Raw genomic sequence first — 19084 nt, forward strand, 5'->3', positions numbered from 1 at the left:
TGCTCTGGTGCCTGGACTCCAGCTGTGACATTGCATTAGTCTTGGCTCAATGTGAATGACCGAACAAACTATGTGTAGAATTTCCTCCCCTCCACCCAAATAAAAAATTGTCAAAGTTCTTACGAGGGCCAGGAGTCAACAGAGGCCCTTTGGAAAAAGACTAGGGCGACCGGAGCGAAAAGCATCTCTCCTTTGCCCATTTTGGCACTAGCACATTTTTGCTTTTGTATATGACCTTTGAGCAATTATGTGTAGTGCCAATATAGGAAAAGGATGCACGGCAACCATCATTGTCCAGGAAGAGAATGCAACTCCTCGCGGCAGGGAGAAAAATGCACAGTATAGGATGCCACAGAAGGTAGGAAAGAAGATGAGGGGAATCAAGAAGCAATGACCAGGGGACACCAAACTTGGGTTTTAAAAGACCATAGGATGTAAAAGGATGATAACAATGGGGAAATTAGAATTTTGGGGAAGAAGGAGGTCAGGCTGGAGATGGTGTGATGTGTCTTTTGAACATTTCCATTTTGTCTCCATGTCTCAAAGTCTTTGTTATCTCTCCAGCTCTCTAATACCGATGATATTGCCAGTAGAACTGCAATCGCCCTTTCTGTCTTTTTACTGTTTGATGTTGGTGAAATGTTTCTTGGTGTACTGTGACCTTGCTTTCTTTTCCTCACTGGTAACTGAGCTGCATCGATGGCATTGATTTTCTTGTCACTTTTCCTTGCACTGGGACCTTTTTCCATTGTTTCTAATTTCCGAGCTGTCTAATTTTGAGCCCAGCAGTGGATGACTTCATGGATTTCTTTCAGTGCAAAAGTGCAGTGCAGGCACTTCATTGGAGGACAATACCTACCTCGGTATAACAACATGCCAACAGACACATTGCCACCTGGGGCAGAGGAGATAGCTGCCTGGCTGTTTTTGGCAATGGTAGAACTCACACTGGTGAGATAGTGGGATCCGGTGGTTCTAGACTTGCCAACTATATCCAGAGAGCAGAATACTCCTCCCTACATTGCCTATTGATCATAAAAAGCAGGGCTGTGTTACAGTGGTGGACAGGAAGAGTGCACCAGATCTGGATTGACCCGACTGATGGTGGACCAATGCTGCAACTGAGGAAAGTCCAGCAGCTCCAAACAGGCTTAAAGGGGCAAAGGAGAATATATGACAGAGATAACATAAGAAATACATTCTGCTGAGGATCCCAGATAACCAAGAAATCTGATTAGTAGCATGATATGGAGCTGCAAATGGCACAGGGAGAGAGAGAGACACACACAGAGAGACAAAAGTAATTGGCAATCAAATAGGAGGGGCAAGGTGGTGAATTCTTTTAAGCACTGAGTTGTTATGATCTGGATTGTGCTGCCTGAAAGGATCATGGAAGTAGATTCAATAGTAACATTCAAATGGGAGTTGTATCAATACATGATAGGCAAAAATTTGCAGAGTTATGGAGGAACAGCAGGGGAGTGGGACTAACTAGAAAGCCCTTTCAAAGAGCCGGCAGATGCATAATGGGTCGAATAGCCTTCTTCTGTACTGAATGATTCTGTAACAGAGATACATGGAGTTATATATACACACAAAGAGAAAAAGGACACACACAAATACACAGAGATTACAGACATATATGCACAAAGAAGTCTACACATACATGCGCGCGCACACATATATGCACAGATATGCCTCCGAATAAATACACTTGAACTTTATGCCACTATCCAGACTGATAGTGTAGCTCATGACACTGGCACTGGACAAACATCTGAATGTATTGTATCACGTTCATTGCAAATTTGCACTAAGCTTTGTTATGAAATGCCTGTTGGCTCTACCTTGCTGAATAGCTATGAATTGGCCAGAAAGATTTCCTTTCTGAAAAGATTGTTTGAAGGATGTCCTATCACACCACTGGCTATTCTGACTGCACTAACATCTCGTTTGTTTTATATCAATGCTTTAAGCACACATGCAGTGACGATCAAATCCACCTTCACTGGCAGCTCCTCCAAGACTGATCAACTGTTGTCTTTTGGTACCTGAACCAGGTTGTGATTGTACAAATATTTATCACACAACTGAACCCCGTGACTCTCAAACTCACCCTGGTTCAGTGAATCTACCAAATGAATCCTTGCATGCCTTGCTGAAGTTAAACAGAGGGGTCTGACAATCCAAACACTTCTTATTGAGAATTTCGGTATTGAACCAAACTCTGAAAGTGGGAACCTCCCTCCGATCTGCGGGAGTCTTTAATACTGAAAGTCTCCAAAAGTGACTGCTGGTGACAGGTGCAGTCTGCAATGTGTTCACAATCTCTCTGAAAGATTAACTGGAGCACCATCGCTGCAAAATTATTGAGACAATCGACACTTTAGGGGATAATGCAGCCAATATATCAATTGTTCTGTACAATATATGAGGGATTTTGAAGTTCCACATTGAATAATCTGCTTGTACAATGTGCAGGAGTGGCTGGGGGGAGGAATTCTCCACCTTCAATAGGTTAATCAAGTGAAATCTGGGTCTTTTTGATTCATACCTTAATGTGCGTGACTCCATTTGCCCAACTGACTAGATAGAGGAGAGACAATGTGAATATAAAGTTGGCCAATGAATTCAGCCAGTGAAGCTGCATATTTCAGGAAGGTGCTCAGTTCACTCTGCTCAGCCAACCAGAGGGGTCAATTATTGGCCTCAGTGCCCCTGGAGGAACCAGCCAGGGTTCTTGCTCCCGATTGCTATCCAGTGAGACCTGGTGAATTGTGCCCGAGTGTAGCTGGTGGGTGAGTACTTGACAGGGCTTGACTACAGAGCCTACTCACCAGCAATGCCACCCCACCCCCCCCACCCCACACACACACACATACACACCCTCCCCCTAGGTCCGAAAATGGGAGGAAATCAGCAAAGACAATAATATCAACAAGTAGAGCTGAGGGTGTTGGAACCCAGGTCAAATCCCAACACTCCAGAGGTGGTGGTCTCAGCAACACTGCTGTGAAGAGGCATCAAGTGGAAGACAAGGAGGCAGAACTGGAGACTCTCCAATTCTCTTAAAACAAAACATTCATCCAGCTGCTGACAGGATTGACCTTGCGCAACTTCCCAGGAATTCATTATGTTGCATCTACCTGGAATTGTTGTCCCTGGGAATTCTCAGTGAATGTTTTTGCCTGCTCACCGTTGATCACTTGGCCTCCTACACCAACAGGACTGGGCTGCAGTGCCTCAGCTCTGGCACTCTGTTGTGCCACTTAGTTACTGCTAGTTTAAGGGAGCATGATCCAGGCCACAGTGCCCACCTCCCACCCACAGGCTGCCGAGATTCAGGACTATATTGCAAAGTGCGTCTGGTTTCTCAGCTTCACTTTGCAGCAGTGTTGGGTTCAGAATTGACATCTGCTTTCTACTGGGACAAGCTTCCATGCTGGCTTTGAGCTTTTTATGTTCTCCACTATGGCTGCCACTTTCTACTGTGACTGCATTGTCTGCCAGACACCCTCTATTCCAGTACCTGATTTGTTCCTGCATCTTCAGTTCTGTTCCTGCATCCTCAGTTTTCCTCTTCTCTGCTGGGAATTTTTCACTCTATGCCTTGCTAGTCTGACCTGTTTCTGTTCATTCCCATACCGCTCTGGGTTCTGCGGAATTGTCTCTGCTTTGCTGCTAAACATTTGCTTCCAGTGGCCACTGACCCCAGCCATCCCATAGGACACCTCTGCCACTGGATCTTTAAGCTCATAAGCTGCTGCACCTGATGTTGTGTGCTCCTCACTTCCCGACAATCATTCCTTGGACCAGCTTCCCCTGCCTCCACCAATTCTGTGGATTTACCTCTCACCAACCCCTGGCTCCCTTGAATTGACTGCTCTTGGTCCTCTGGGTCCTCTAGTCTGCGTTGCCAACATCCGAAGCCACTGGTCACCATGGGGAGCCTCTAGAGCAACCTACATTGTTGCCTCATGGTTGACTTTCCACTCCTCCTGCAATAGGTCTCTCATACTCTGTCCCTCAAACCGTGCCTTTGTTCGCTCCCTCTCCACAACGCTGTCTGGACCTGGACATTAATGTGTTGGTGATGAAAACTGTTTTTTCCCTTTCTACAGATCAATTTCACCCATCTTGGATTTTAACTTTGGACTCTATCATATTCTCCCCTCCTTGGGCCCTGTTTATCACCCGTATTGGTCTTTGCCAATCTCTGCAATGCCTGAATTCTCTCTGTGCCCATTCCCATGCTGCCCCTGGCCTGAGCTCATTATTTCCGACTCTCTTTCCTCTTGTTCCCACTCAGTTCTTTACCCTGTTCTCCACTCCACTCCTGTCACTTAGTCAGGTCACCTTTCATTTCTAAAAGCAAAATAGTGCGGATGCTGGAAATCTGAAATAAAAACAGAAAATGCTCAAAAGCTCAGCAAGTCTGGCAGCATCTGTGGGGAGAGAGAAACAGAGTTACTGTTTGAGTCCGTATCACTCTCCTTCTTCACTCTGAAGAAGAGTCATACAGAGCTGAAACGTTAACTCTGTTTAACTTTCCACAGATGCTGCCAGACCTGCTGAGCTTTTCCAGCATTTTCTGTTTTTATTTCACCTTCTACTTCTCCCCTCTTGGGTGTTTTGCCTACTAATTCCTATCCAAAACTATTCATTCAGTATAAATTCCTCTATCAAAAGTCACAGCCAAAGCCTCAACTTTGCTACCTCACATTGCCTCTCTATTCCCATCGTTTTGATCAGAGACAAGGTCATCTCCAACTATTTGCTTTTATCCCTTGCCATCCAAATCCTCTACTCCTTCCTACCCAACTTCCTTCCATGCCCCCCACCCCCACCCTGGAGAAAAGTTTCCTCCAAGTTACACCGAACTGTGTTTTCAAGTTGCCTATTATCTAACCTTAGGTCCTCTGTTTGCCACAATACTTCTTCAACCATTCCCTCTCTTGTATGTTTGGTACCTTTGCCCTCACTAATCTTTTACTTTTTCCCATCCTGGCTAATCCTTTGATGTGACCCCCACCGTACTATTGGTGTTGCTCAAAGTTCTAACCTTGGTACTCATTTCTTCCCCATCTACATGCTGTTGTCTGGCAACATAATGCAAAAATATAGGGTTAGCTTTCACAGGTGTGTTGTTGACACAGCTCTATGTCTCCACTGCTTCTTTCAACCCCTCTGCTGTCTCTGTGTTTTCAGTCTGCCTGTCTGACATCAAGTCTTGAATGAGCTTCTGTTTCAACCAGTTCAACATTGGCAAGACCAAGGCCATCATCTTCAGCCCCCAATTTTGATTATATTTCCCTCCCCTGGCTATTGTCTCAGGGTGAACAAAATTGTTTGTGACCTTAGTGCCCCATTCAGCCTCAGATTGTTTCCTCTGGAGTTTATAAGGGTGAGGGGTGATTTGATTGAAGTATATAAGATCCTGAACGGCCTTGACAAGGTGGATGTGGAAAGGATGTTTCCTCCTGTGGGTGAGTCCAGAACTAGGAGGCACTGTTTTAAAATTAGGGGTAGTCCTTTTAGGACGGAGATGAGGAGAATTTTTTTCTCTGGGGTTTGTGTGACTTTGGAATTCTTTGTCTTAGAAGGTGGAGGCGGGGTCATTGAATATTTTTAAGGCAGAAGTAGATAGATTCTTGTTAGGCAAGGGACTCAAAGCTAATAGGGGTTACATGGGAATGTGGAAATTGAACTACAAGAAGATCGGCCACAATCTTGTTGAATGGCGGAGCAGTCTCGAGGGGCCGAATGATCTACTCCTGTTCCTATTTCTTATGTTCTTATGTTCTCAGGCTAAGCTTCTGACTTCATATGGAAATTAAACACTCAAGCATCCATGTACTTTTTATTAAATCACTAGACTAAAGCACATATATCACAAACAACTTTGTGTAATAGTTTGTAAAATAATACATGGAAATTAGTGATTGGTTGCAAAAGGGAAGGAGAGAAAATGAATAAAAATAGTTTTCATGTGTACACGTTAACGGCTGGCTTCAGCTCTATAACTGTTTATTCAGAACCATGGCTTGTTGTGGTTGTTGGATAGTGATAAACTCATTGGTATTATTGTGGGGAAGAGAGCAGGTGAAAATGATTGGTGTAAGGGTCGAGAACCAGAGGACAGAGAATTAATGTGATTAGCAAAAGGATCAAAGGTGAGATAAAGAAAAATATTTTTACCCAGCAAGTGGTTACAATCTGGAAAGCACTGCCTGAGAGTGTGGTGGAGGCAGCATCAATCAAGTGGTTAGGGTCTGGAATGCACTGCCTGAGGGTGTTGTGGAGGCAGGGTCAATCGAGTGGTTAGGGTCTGGAAAGCACTGCCTGGGAATGTGGTGGAGGCAGAGTCAATTGAGTGGTTAGGGTCTGGAAAGCACTGCCTGAGAGTGTGGTGGAGGCAGAGTCAATCGAGTGGTTAGGGTCTGGAAAGCACTGCCTGAGAGTGTGGTGGAGGCAGAGTCAATCGAGTGGTTAGGGTCTGGAATGCACTGCCTGAGGGTGTTGTGGAGGCAGGGTCAATCGAGTGGTTAGGGTCTGGAATGCACTGCCTGGGAATGTGGTGGAGGCAAGGTCAATCGAGTGGTTAGGGTCTGGAATGCACTGTCTGAGGGTGTTGTGGAGGCAGGGTCAATCGAGTGGTTACTGCCTGGAATGCACTGCCTGAGGGTGTTGTGGAGGCAGGGTCAATCGAGTGGTTACTGCCTGGAATGCACTGCCTGAGGGTGTTGTGGAGGCAGGGTCAATTGAGTGGTTAGGGTCTGGAATGCACTGCTTGAGAGTGTGGTGGAGGCAGGGTCAATTGAGTGGTTAGGGTCTGGAATGCACTGCCTGAGGGTGTTGTGGAGGCAGGGTCAATCGAGTGGTTAGGGTCTGGAATGCACTGCCTGGGAATGTGGTGGAGGCAGATTCAATTATGGTTTTGAAAAGAGAATCAGATCAGAATCAGAAGGGGAAAAATTTGCAGGGATTTGGGTAAGGGCCAGGGAAGTCGGACTAACTAAGTTGCTCTTGCAGAGAGCCAATGCAGGCTTGATGGATCAAATGGCCTTCTTCTGTTTCATAACTATTTTGTGATTCCATGATATCCTCTTCATCACAAAGACTGAGTTCTTCCACTTTAGTAACATTGTCTGTCTTCAACACTGCCGTAGCCCACCACATGCTCAAATTCTCACCTCAGACTCAATTATTTCAATGCCACCCCGATTGGACACCTATTCTCCACCCTCCTATTTATAGCTCCACCTATTTATAACTTGGATCAATGTAAAGTATTGGGTTCTATAGGAAAGTACTAATTGCAGGTTTTGGTGGTGTCAAATCCCACAGAAATACACCGAGTGTCTCTCATTCTGTTCATTGTTGACTCTTTGCTTAATAAATGAGTTGGATAAATATCAGTACAAAAATAAAATACTGCAGAGGCTGGAAAGCTGAATTAAAAACAGGAAGTACTGGAAATACCCAGCAAACCTGGCAGCATCTGTGGAGAGAGAAAGAAAGAGAGAGAGAGGCAGAGTTAATGTTTCAGATGTAAATGACCTGCTAAATATTTCCAGCAACTTTGCTGATAAATATTAGGCTGAGAACAAGAAAGTTGGGTGGGATGTTGGCTTTGGGGTGGTGGAGGCAGCAAGTCAGTGTTAAATAGCAGAAACATGAGGATCGCTGAGTTTTCTACTTGGTCACCTTTGGGGAGCAGCGAGTATGCAGAACTCTCTCTCAGCTGATTATTTGGGTGAGGTAGTGTCGATAGTGGAGGGCCAATGATACATGTTTTGTGCATGGGACAATCTCAATGGGTTGAATGACTCTCTCTGCCAAGTGTTCTGATGTTCAGCCATTAAATAAGATGTTTAACTTATTTCCATTTGTGCTTCACAGATATTTTTTGAGAGTCCTCTGGTGTCGCACCTGAGGTCAAGGCTGGGCAGATACATGGACTGGTTCGTATGAATCAAACTTGGGCACAGGTCAAAAAATGAGAAGGGGTTGCATTATTGCAGGGCAGAAACTGTGCAGGCCTGATTCAAGAGATGCTAAACAACCAGCCTTCAAGGAGTGCTCCCAATAACAATACCAATGAATTAGGGCAACTAAGGGATATGGGGGTAGTGCAAAAAAGTGGACCTGAGATAGAAGATCAGCCATAATCTCATTAAATGGTGGAGCAGGCTCAGTGGGCCACATGGACTACTCCTGTTCCTAATTCATATGTTTTTTTATATTCATTCACGGTATGTGGGCTTCGCTGGCTGGGCCAGCATTTATTGCCCATCCTAGTTCTCTTGAGAAGGTAGTGATGAGCTGCCTTCTTGAACTGCTGCAGTACAGTAGGTACACCCACAGTGCTATTAGGAAGGGAGTCCCAGGATTTTGACCCAGCGACAGTGAAGGAACAGTGATATATTTCCAAGTCAAGATGGCGAGTGACTTGGAGGAGAACTTCCAGGTGGTGGTGTTCCCATCTACCTGCTGCCCTTGATCTTCTAGATGGTAGTGGTTGTGGGTTTGGAAGGTGCTGCCTAAGCAGCCTTGGGGAATTCTTGCAGTGCATCTTGTAGATGGTATATACTGCTGCTACTGTGCGATGGTGGCGGAGGGAGTCAATGTTTGTGGATGGGGTGCCAATTAAGTGGGCTGCTTTGTCTTGGATGGTGTCAAGCTTCTTCAGCATTGTGGGAGCTGTACTTTTCCAGGCAAGTAGGGAGTATTCCATCACGCTCCTGGCTTATGCCTTGGTGGGCAGGCTTTGGGGAGTCAGGAGGTGAGCTACTCATCGCAGAATTCCTAGCGGTTGACCTGCTCTTGTAGCCACAGTGTTTATATAGCCAGTCCAGTTCAGTTTCTGGTCAATGGTAACCCCTAGGTTGTTGATAATGGGGGATTCAGCGATGGTAATGCCATTGAACATCAAGGGACAATGATTAGTTTCTCTCTTGTTGGAGATGGCCATTACCTGGCACTTGTGTGGCGCGAATGTTACTTGCCACTTGTCAGCCCAAGCCTGGTTATTGTCCAGGTCTTGCTGCATTTGGATGTGGACTGCTTCAGTATCTGAGGAGTCGCGAATGGTGCTGAACATTTGCAATTCTCAGCGAACATCCCCACTCTGTGATGGAAGGAAGGTTATTGATGAAGCAGCTGAAGATGGTTGTGCCCAGGACGCTACCCTGAGGAATTCCTGCAGTGATGTCCTGGGGTTGAGATGACATTACTCCAACAACCACAATCAACTTCTTTTGTGCTAGGTAACCAGTGGAGAGTTTTCCCCCTGATTCCCATTGACCTCAGTTTTGCTGGGGCTCCTTGATGCCACACTTGGTCAAATGCAGCCTTGATATCACCTCACCTTGCGAGTTTAGCTCTTTTGTCCATGTTTGAACCAAGGCTGTAATGAGGTCAGGAGCTGAGTGGCCCTGGCGGAATCCAAACTGGGCATCAGTGAGCAAGTTATTGCTAAACAAATGCCACTTGATAGCACTTGATAGCTGATGACTCCTTCCATTACTTTACTGATGATGGAGAGTAGACTGATGAGGCAGTAATTGGCCGGGTTGGACTTGTCCTGCTTTTTGTGTACAGGACATAGCTGGGCAATTTTTACATAGCTGGGTAGATGCCAGTGTTGTAGCTGTACTGGAATAGCTTGGCTAGAGACACGGCAAGTTCTGGAGCACAAGTCTTCAGTACTATTGCCGGAATATTGTCAGGGCCCCTAGCCAATGCACTATCCAATGCCTTCAGCTACTTTTTGAGATCACGTGGAGTGAATTGAATTAGCTGACGTCTGGCATCTGTGATGCTGGGGACCTCCGGAGGAGGCCGAGATAGATCATCCACTCGGCACTTCTGGCTGAAGATTGTAGCACATGCTTCAGCCTTATCTTTGGCACTGATGTGCTGGGCTACCCCATCATTGAGGATGGGAATATTTGTAGAACCTCCTCCAGTGAGTTGTTTAATTGTCTACCACCATTCATGACTGGGTGTGGCAGGAATGCAGAGCTTAGATCTTGTCAGCAAGACTGTGCATGGCAATAGACTGAGGGAGGAGTATCACTGCCAAACTTAATCCTGTCCTTACTCCAAGTTCACACTTCAAGCATCATTTGTTGACCAGCAGCTGGAAATCTGGTTGGTTTTGGGATCGCTTAGCTCTGTCTCTCACTTGCTGCTTACACTGACTGTTTGGCATGCAAATAGTCCTGTGTTATAGCTTCAACAGGTTGACATCTCATTTTTAGGTATGTCTGGTGCTGCTCCTGGCTTGCCCTCCTGCACTCTTCATTGAACCAGGGTTGATCCCCTGGCTTGATGGTAATGGTGGAATGGGGGATATGCTGGGCCTTGAGATTACAGATTGTGTTCGAGTACAATTCTGCTGCTGCTGATGCCCACAATGCCTCATGGTTGTCCAGTCTTGAGTTGCTATATTTATTTGAATTCTATCCCATTTGGCACAGTGGTAGTGCCACACAATACAATGGAGGATACCCTCAATGTGAAGGCAGTACTTCGTCTCCACAAGGACTGTGCGGTGGTCACTCCTACTGATTCTGTCATGGATAGATGCATCTGTGGCTGGCAGGTTGGTGAGGACGATATCATGTATATTTTTTCCTCTTGTTGGTTCCCTCACCATCTGCTGGAGACCCAGTCTAACAGCTATGTCCTTTAGGATTTGGCCAGCTCAGTCAGTAGTGGTGCCACAGAGCCACTCTTGGTGATGGTCATTGAAGTCCCAAACCAGGGTACATTCTGTGCCCTTGCCACCTTCAGTGCTTCCTCCAAGTGGTGTTCAGCATGGAGGAGCACTGTCTCATCAGCTGAGGGAGGGTGGTATGCGGTAATCAGCAGGAGGTTTCCTTCCCCATGTTTGACCTGATGCCATGAGGCTCCATGGAGTCTGGAGTCGATGTTGAAGACTCCCAGGGAAACTCCCTCCTGACTGTATATCACTGTGCAGCCACCTCTTCCAGTGGGACAGGACATACCAAGGGACGGTGATGGTGGTATCTGGGACATTATCTGTAGGACATGATTCTGTGAGGATGACTATGTCAGGCCCAATTTTGGCACTAGCCCTCAGCTGTTAGTAAGGAGGAATTTGCATGGTAAACAGGGCTGAGTTTGCCACTGTCGCTCCCAGTGCCTAGGTTGATGCCGGGTGGTCATTCTGGTTTCAATCCTTTTTGAGACTTTATAGCAGTTTGATGCAACTGAGTGGCTTGCTAGGCCATTTCAGAGGGCATTTAAGAATCAAGGATTTAAGGGTCAGGAGTCACATGTAGGCCAGACCAGGCAAGAATGGAGATTTCCTTCCCTAAAAGGCATTAGTGAATCAGATGAGTTTTTAACAACAATCAACAATGGTTTCATGGTCATTATTAGACTTTTATTTCCAGATTTTAATTGAATTCAAATTCCACCATTTGCAGTGGTGGGTTTTGAACCCGGGCCGCCGGAGCATTACTCTGGGTTTCTGGTTACTAATCCAGTGACAATACCATCACCTCCCTAATGTTCTTATAAACTGGCTGAATGTACTGCCCTTTGTGATACTGACATACCCAGAGTAGAAGGATCCCTTCTTCAAACCCAATCTGCTGAGTTGGCTAATCTCAGCTGCAGTGTCATCAGGGAATCCTACAAGTGGCTAGGCCAGGGAAAACCAATCAGATTTCCAGCTGTTGGTCACCAAATGATGCTTGAAGTATGAGGATTGAGTTTGGCTGTGATACTCCTCCCTCAGTCTACTGCCATACACAGTCTTGCTGACATGTTTAGAATGGATATTTATATGAGATACTGGAAAATAGCTAATGCTCATGGGATTGTACCTCATCTAGAACTAGTGCCTTTAGACTGATGGATTTTTTTAACTGACTGTCAGACATTCTGAAACTTATACCAGATTCCAAAGGCACTACCACATAGAATAGTGTGAACCGGCCTGCAGGAAGTTTGTGTTTTGTAAGGTTTCTTTTGGCTGTTCTTTTTAGATTACACGATGTGATTCCTCTGCCCAGGATACAGCAGACGAACAGCAGGACCTTGGTGGAAGGTCACTCCTACTATAGCTTTTTTTTAAAGATGAACAAGCAAATTGTCCTGGCTGACAATTATCCCTCAACTAAAAAAAACCACAGTGAAGTACAAGCCTTTAAAAATCCTTTGCAATTCTGACCATTAAATACAAGTGTTGGCTATGCTGTAGAGATGAGGAGTTTGGGATTTAGAAGGGAAGAGGCAAAATACTGCAGGTGCTGGAATTCTGAAGTAAAAATAGAAAATGCTGAAACTACTCAGCAGGTGGGGAAGCATCCTTGAAGAGAGAAAAGCAGAGTTAATGTTTTGGGTCGATGACTTTTCATCAGAACTGGAGGGGCTGATCTATTTTATTATCACCCATTGAGTATACAGGAAGAAGAGTTTGGAGGACCATGTACTGGATCTTAACAATGACCCTTCTGTTGAATACAAGTCTTCATAATGAAGATTAATGGTCCTGAACATCTAGATATAGCCCATAAAAGAGCCTGAGATTATTTTCCCTCTGTTTCTATAGGTTTTCTTATATCAGATGGGAAGAGGAGAGAAAGAAGAGGCGGAAGAACTTAGGAATGACCATCTCTCCTATTTGATCACGACATGGTCAGTAAGCATTGGTTTTAATTATTCTTTGTTAGAATTAGTGTTGAACCTGACACACAGTAACCTGGCAGTAGAGGAGTCAGCCCCCTGTTTACAAATTCACAACGCACTATCAGATTGCTAAATGCTGGTTCCGGGATATTTTTACATCCAACCAATCAGAAAAGCTTTACTTTCTGGGTGCACTTTAATCAATTTGCACCAAGGCTTGAGAAGAGGGGTCACAAGCCAACTGATAGGTCTTGTGACCTCACAAGACCTATCCCCTCCTCTGCTACAACTACTGATTTGTAATGAGTATCACAGTGACCAAATTGGATTTTTCCACTGTCCCTTCCATTATTCTTTTTCTTTGTTCTGGCTGGGTGACTGGGTCAAGGACCATGAGACTCCTCATTGGACTCCCACTTCTCTCGGTAAACTTCCCTAGGGATAAGATCCATTCCGCTAATTTGTGTGTGAGGTTCTGATCTTGGCTAGGCCAGCCGGGGAGAGATTGAAGAGAAGGCAAGGAACTTTTTACAGGGAAGAGTTATCATAACCTGATAGAATTTCACATTCAGTTTGAAGGTGAGTAATCTGGGTCTGAAACTAGTGTTTTGACCTTAAGTAAAGGCAAATGCCAGGGTATGAAGAGATAAAAACAAAAAAACTGCGGATGCTGGAAATCCAAAACAAAAACAGAATTACCTGGAAAAACTCAGCAGGTCTGGCAGCATCGGCGGAGAAGAAAAGAGTTGACGTTTCGAGTCCTCATGACCCTTCGACAGAACTTGAGTGAGTCCAAGAAAGGGGTGAAATATAAGCTTATATTTCACCCCTTTCTTGGACTCACTCAAGTTCTGTCGAAGGGTCATGAGGACTCGAAACGTCAACTCCTTTCTTCTCCGCCGATGCTGCCAGACCTGCTGAGTTTTTCCAGGGTATGAAGAGAGTTGACTAAAGTGGATGGGAAAATAGGTTAAAGGTAAGGCAGCACAGAAACAGTGGCAGGCATTTAAGGAGATAATTCATAACTCTCAACAAGGATATATTCCAATGAGAAAGAAAGATTCTATGAGAAGGGTGCACTATCTATGACTAACTAAGAAGTTTAAGAATGATATCAAATTGAAAGAAAAGGCATACAATGCTGTGAAGATTGGTGGTAGCCCAGAAGATTAGGAAAAACTTAGAAACCAGGAAAGAATGACTAAAAAATTAGAGGGAGAAATTGGAGTATGAGAGAAAACTAGGAAGAAATATGAAAACAGACATTAAAATCTTCTACAGTACAAGTATATAAAAAGGAAGAGGGTAACTAAATTAAGCGTCTTTGTTAAAATTAGTGCTGAACCTGACACACACTAACCTGGCAGTAAAGAAGCCAGCCCCCTGATTACAAACTCGAAACACCCTATCAGATTGCTAAATCACCTTAGAGGGTGAGACTGGGGAATTAATAAACAAGGAAATGGCAGAGGCATTGAGGAAGTATTTTGCATTTGTCTTCACAGTGGAAGGAATAGAAAGCATCCCAAGAATAGTCAAAAACCAAGGGAGGGAGGAATTTATAACAATCATGATCACTAGAGGAAAAGTACTAAGAAAACTAATGAGATTAAAGGCTGACATGTTCCCTGGATCTGATGGCCTGCATCCTAGGGTATTAAAGGAAGTGGTTGCAGAGATCGTGGATGCATTGTTTATAATCTTTCAAAATTCCCAAGTTTATGAAAAGGTCTCAGCAGACTGGAAAACCACTAATGCAACACGGCTATTCAAGAAAGGTGGCAATCAGAAAGGAGGAAACTATACGCCAGCTAGTCTAATATGTGTCCTTGGGAAAATTCTAGAACCCATTATTAAGTAGGTAGCAGCAGGACATTTAGAAAATCATAATACAATCATGCAGATTCAACATGGCTTTGTGAAAGAGAAATTGTGTTTGACAAATTTATTAGAGTTCTTTGAGGCTGTTACAAACAGGGTAGGTACAGGGGAACCAGTAGTTGTGGTGTATTTGGATTTCCAAAAGGCATTCAGTAAGGTGCCACATAAAAAGATTACTGCACAAGATAAGCGCTCATGATGTTGGGGGTTATATTAGCATAGATAGAGGATTAGCTAATTAACAGGAAACAGAAATTCAGAATAAACGAGTCATTTTCAGGTTGGCAAACTGTAACCAGTGGATTGCTGTGGGGATCAATGCTGGGACCTCATGTGTTTATGATCTGTATTAATGACTTAGATGAAGAGGCAGACTGTATTGTAGCCATATTTGCTGATGATACAAAGATGGGCAGAGAGGAAGTTGTGAGGAGGATACAAAGAGTCTGCAAAGGGATATAGGTAGGTTAAGTGAATAGGCAAACAGTTGGCAGATGGAGTATAATATGGACAAATGTGTGGTTGTCCACTTTGGCAAGAAGAATAGGAAAGCAGAGTATTATTTAAATGGAGAGATACTGCAGAATGCTGTTGTACAGAAGGATTCAGTTGTCCTTGTACATGAATCACAAAAAGTAAGCATGCAGGTACAACACGTAATTAGGAAAGCAAATGGAATGTTGGCCTTTATTGCAAGGGGGAATGGAGTATAAAAGTAGAGAAGTCTTGCAAATGCTGTATGTGGCATTGGTGAGACTACAGCTGGAGTGCTGTGTACAGTTTTGGTCTCCATATTTAAGGAAGGATATACTTGCATTGGAAGCAGTTCAGAGAAGGTTCACTAGGCTGATGCCTGGGATGAAGTGGTTGCCTTATGTGGAAAGGTTGAACAGGTTGGGCCTATACTCATTGGAGTTTGGAAGAATGAGAGGTGATCTTATTGAAACATAGAAATTTCTGAGGGGGCTTGACAGGCTAGATGCTGGGGTGATGTTTCCTCTCATGGGGGAATTTAGAACAGGGTGCCTGGTTTAAAAATAAGGAGTCTTCCATTTAAGATGTAGCTAAGGAGTAATTGTACACGTAGTTAGTCTTTGGAATTCTCTTTCCCAGAAGCAGTGGAGGCTGGGTCATTGAATATATTCAAGGCTGAGTTAGACAGATTTTTTTATTGACAAGGGAGTTAAGATTTATTGGTGGACAGACTGGAAAGAGGAGTTAAGGCCACAATCAGATCAGCCATGATCTTATTGAATGGTGGAGCAGGCTTGATTGGCCAAATGGCCTACTCCTGCTCCTATTTCTTATGATCTTAAGGAAGGAAGGAATAAGATTGTCCCAGACTGAGGGAACTACTCCCAGTGGCCAATTACAGATTGCCTCTCCTGCCCAGCCCTGGGAGCAGGGAGGTACACAGTAACAATAAAGTGCTTTTCTTTAAGTACAGGGAATGCCAGACAGTAAGGGAACTGATTGTTTGGCAACATTTTCTGGACACCATGCAATGAGGTGGAAAATATTAAAACCAAGGCAGTAGACAAGAAATCTGGTACCAGCCCCCGTTGGCTATCAGTGTTACAGTGTGAGACGTGAGGACACAGATACCAGGTGTGTCACAGTGTCAGACATAAGGACCTATGCCACGTGTTTTAGGCAGTGTGAAATGAGGATGGACATGCCAGGTGTTTAGTATGAGGTACAAAGATACTGGGTTTGTTAGTATGAGGCCCCAGGATGCTAGCTTTGTCAGAAGACTGTCAGTGAGATGGTTATTGTAAATAATGTAAATGATTTTCACAGAAACATTCAAACCTCATTATGTTTGTAACCTTGATCTACCAGTGTAATTAAATCCAGTTGTAGACTGACTACATAATTCTAATAAAAAAGGAAATTTCTGATTGTGCCAGTGTAATGTTTTCTTGTGTCTCGTTTTAGAAACAGATCTTAATAATTTCTCATTTCATTTAAGTGATTAACCTGCCAACAAGTGGGAAAGCATATGATGAGTCCAATGAAATGGATGGGCTCAGGGGTAAGCATGATCAGGGATTGCTTCCGGCTGTTGATCTCTGTTATGATGGGAATATGGTCCATTCAGAAAATAAGAACAGGAATCTATATGACTCAACCCTTTTTAATAGGTAATGTCTCAGCATGTCCCTCAATACCCCTTACCTTCTCAATGCATCCCTCAATATCCTCTAACTTCTCACCAAATTCCCCAGTACCACCTACCTATTCATCATATCTCTCAATCCCCTCCACCTTCTCACAATATCCCTCAATCAGTCCCTATGTTTTCAATGTATCTCTCAATCCTCTCTACCTTTGCACCATATCACTCAATAGTCTGTACCATTTTACTATGTCCCTCAATCTCATGCACCACCATCTGCACAGCTCCTTATTACTTCATTGAATCGTTCACTAAAAACTAATACATAAATAGAAGGACATGAACTAAAACACAGTCTTCTTAATTTTCTTTGCTCCCTGCCATCCCAACCTCCCCACCGCCCCACCCATACCTATAGAATTTGTCATTTTTTGCCATAGGAAGGGTTACAACTAAATGATGTTCTAGATCAAGAGCAGGTTCTTGTGAATGGCTTTCTGCTCCAGGAATCATACTGTTCAAAGTGCCCTTGATGGTGTAACTGAGATGAGGAATTCTTCACACTGGAAGAAACCCTTGTCTTCTTCCTATGTGGCATGGCTTCTCGGTATACTTGTTTTGGGAAATGAGTCTCTGATGTGTTGAGTTGTGCTAATAAAGCTAACAGCGAGAAGGGAGATATGAAACAAAGAGGAGGGGAATGTGTGACTAACTGACAAATCACTGAAGTAATTTCTGCAAAAATAAATTGGAATAATTTACTAACTATGGTAATAAACATTGGGGTTATTCAAACATGTAAGATCTCATGGTAGGACAGATAATGTGCTAATGGATGAGATTTGATGTCTTGGTTTTTCTCTTATGTTCTCAACAAAGAAACTAAGGCTGTTCTAATGCATCTAATCAAGTACGGTATGCAGCTCACATTTGATTTTAAAGGCTGACTAGATGCTGAGCCTTGTATAGCTCATGGCCAAAATCAGATTTATGTTATTGGGACAGTTTTGGACACCCTATCTTCAAAAAGACATTGACTTGGAATCATAGAATTGTACAACACAGGAGGCCATTCAGCCATTTATTCCTGTGCTTCCTCTTTGAAAAAGCGATTCAATTAGTCCCAATCCCCTGTTCATTCCCTAAAGCCCCTGCAAACTTTTCCATTTCAAGTATTTATCCAATTTGAAAATTACTATTGAATCTGGTTCCACGATCCTTTTAAGTAGTGCAATCCATATTGTAGCAACTTACTGCAGAATCTTTCCTCATGCCTCCTCTGGCTATTTTGTTGATTACCTTAAATCTGTGTCCTCTGGTTACAGATGTTCCTGCTACTGGGAAAATATCCCCCCTATTCACTGTATCAAAACTGCTTCCATGACTTTAAACACCTCTTTTAAATCTCCCCTTAAGTTCCTCTGCTTGAAGGAGAATGATCCCAGTTTCTCTAGGCACACAACACAACTGAAGGCTTCCGTCTTTGGTACCATTCTGGTAAATCTTTCCACAGCTTTGACATTCCTTCTAAAGAGCAATGCACAGAATTGGCCATGACAATCAATGTTTTATAGCATAACTTCCTTGCTTTTGTACAAGGATCCCATATGCTTTTTAACAGCCTTCTCTACTTGTCCTATCATCTTCAAAGACTTGTGTATGAACGCCCTCAGCTCTCTGTTCCTGTGCTCAACATATAATTTTACCATCTAATTTATATTGCCTCTCCTCACACTTCCTATCATAAATGTATCACTTTGCACTTCTTTGCATTAAATTTCATCTGCAATGTGTCTGCCCATTTCATCAGTCTGTCTGTCTTCCGGAAGTCTGTCACTAACCTCCTCATTTTCTAAGTTTGTGTCATCTCCAAACTTTGAGATTATGCCCGACATAACTATGTTAATATTTATCAAAAAGAACAGTGGTCCCAATACTGACTATTGGGGGACACCACTGCATATTTCCCTCCAGTCTGAAGGGGTTCAGAGCTAATCGACCAGGGTGACTTTGCAACTTAATTAAGTTACAGAAAGAGATGTGTTGAACTTGGTCAATCGAGAAACAATAATTGAGAGAGGACATGATTCAGGTCATTAGAGAAGTAATGTGGATGTAAACAGAACAGACCAGTCCAGAAGAGGTTTCAGCAATGGGAAAAGGTCTACTAAGCTCAACAATTGCATTTTGATTAACAACCCCAAATATCTGCCCTCTTACCCTATCTCTAAGCACCTTCTATATTTGACTTAAACTTATATTCATTGAGGGGGAGATCTGTGGGATCTCCTTGGGTTAATGTCAAGGTGATACGTCTGCGATGGGAGTTTGGAATCGAGTTGCTCCTCTCTGACAATCCTCAATAACCTGATACCTGAGTCAGGTGAGTTGGAAGTACTCCAGAGTGATGTTAGTGAT

This window comes from Carcharodon carcharias, chromosome 13, assembly GCF_017639515.1.
Source record: "Carcharodon carcharias isolate sCarCar2 chromosome 13, sCarCar2.pri, whole genome shotgun sequence".
NCBI lineage: Eukaryota > Metazoa > Chordata > Chondrichthyes > Lamniformes > Lamnidae > Carcharodon > Carcharodon carcharias.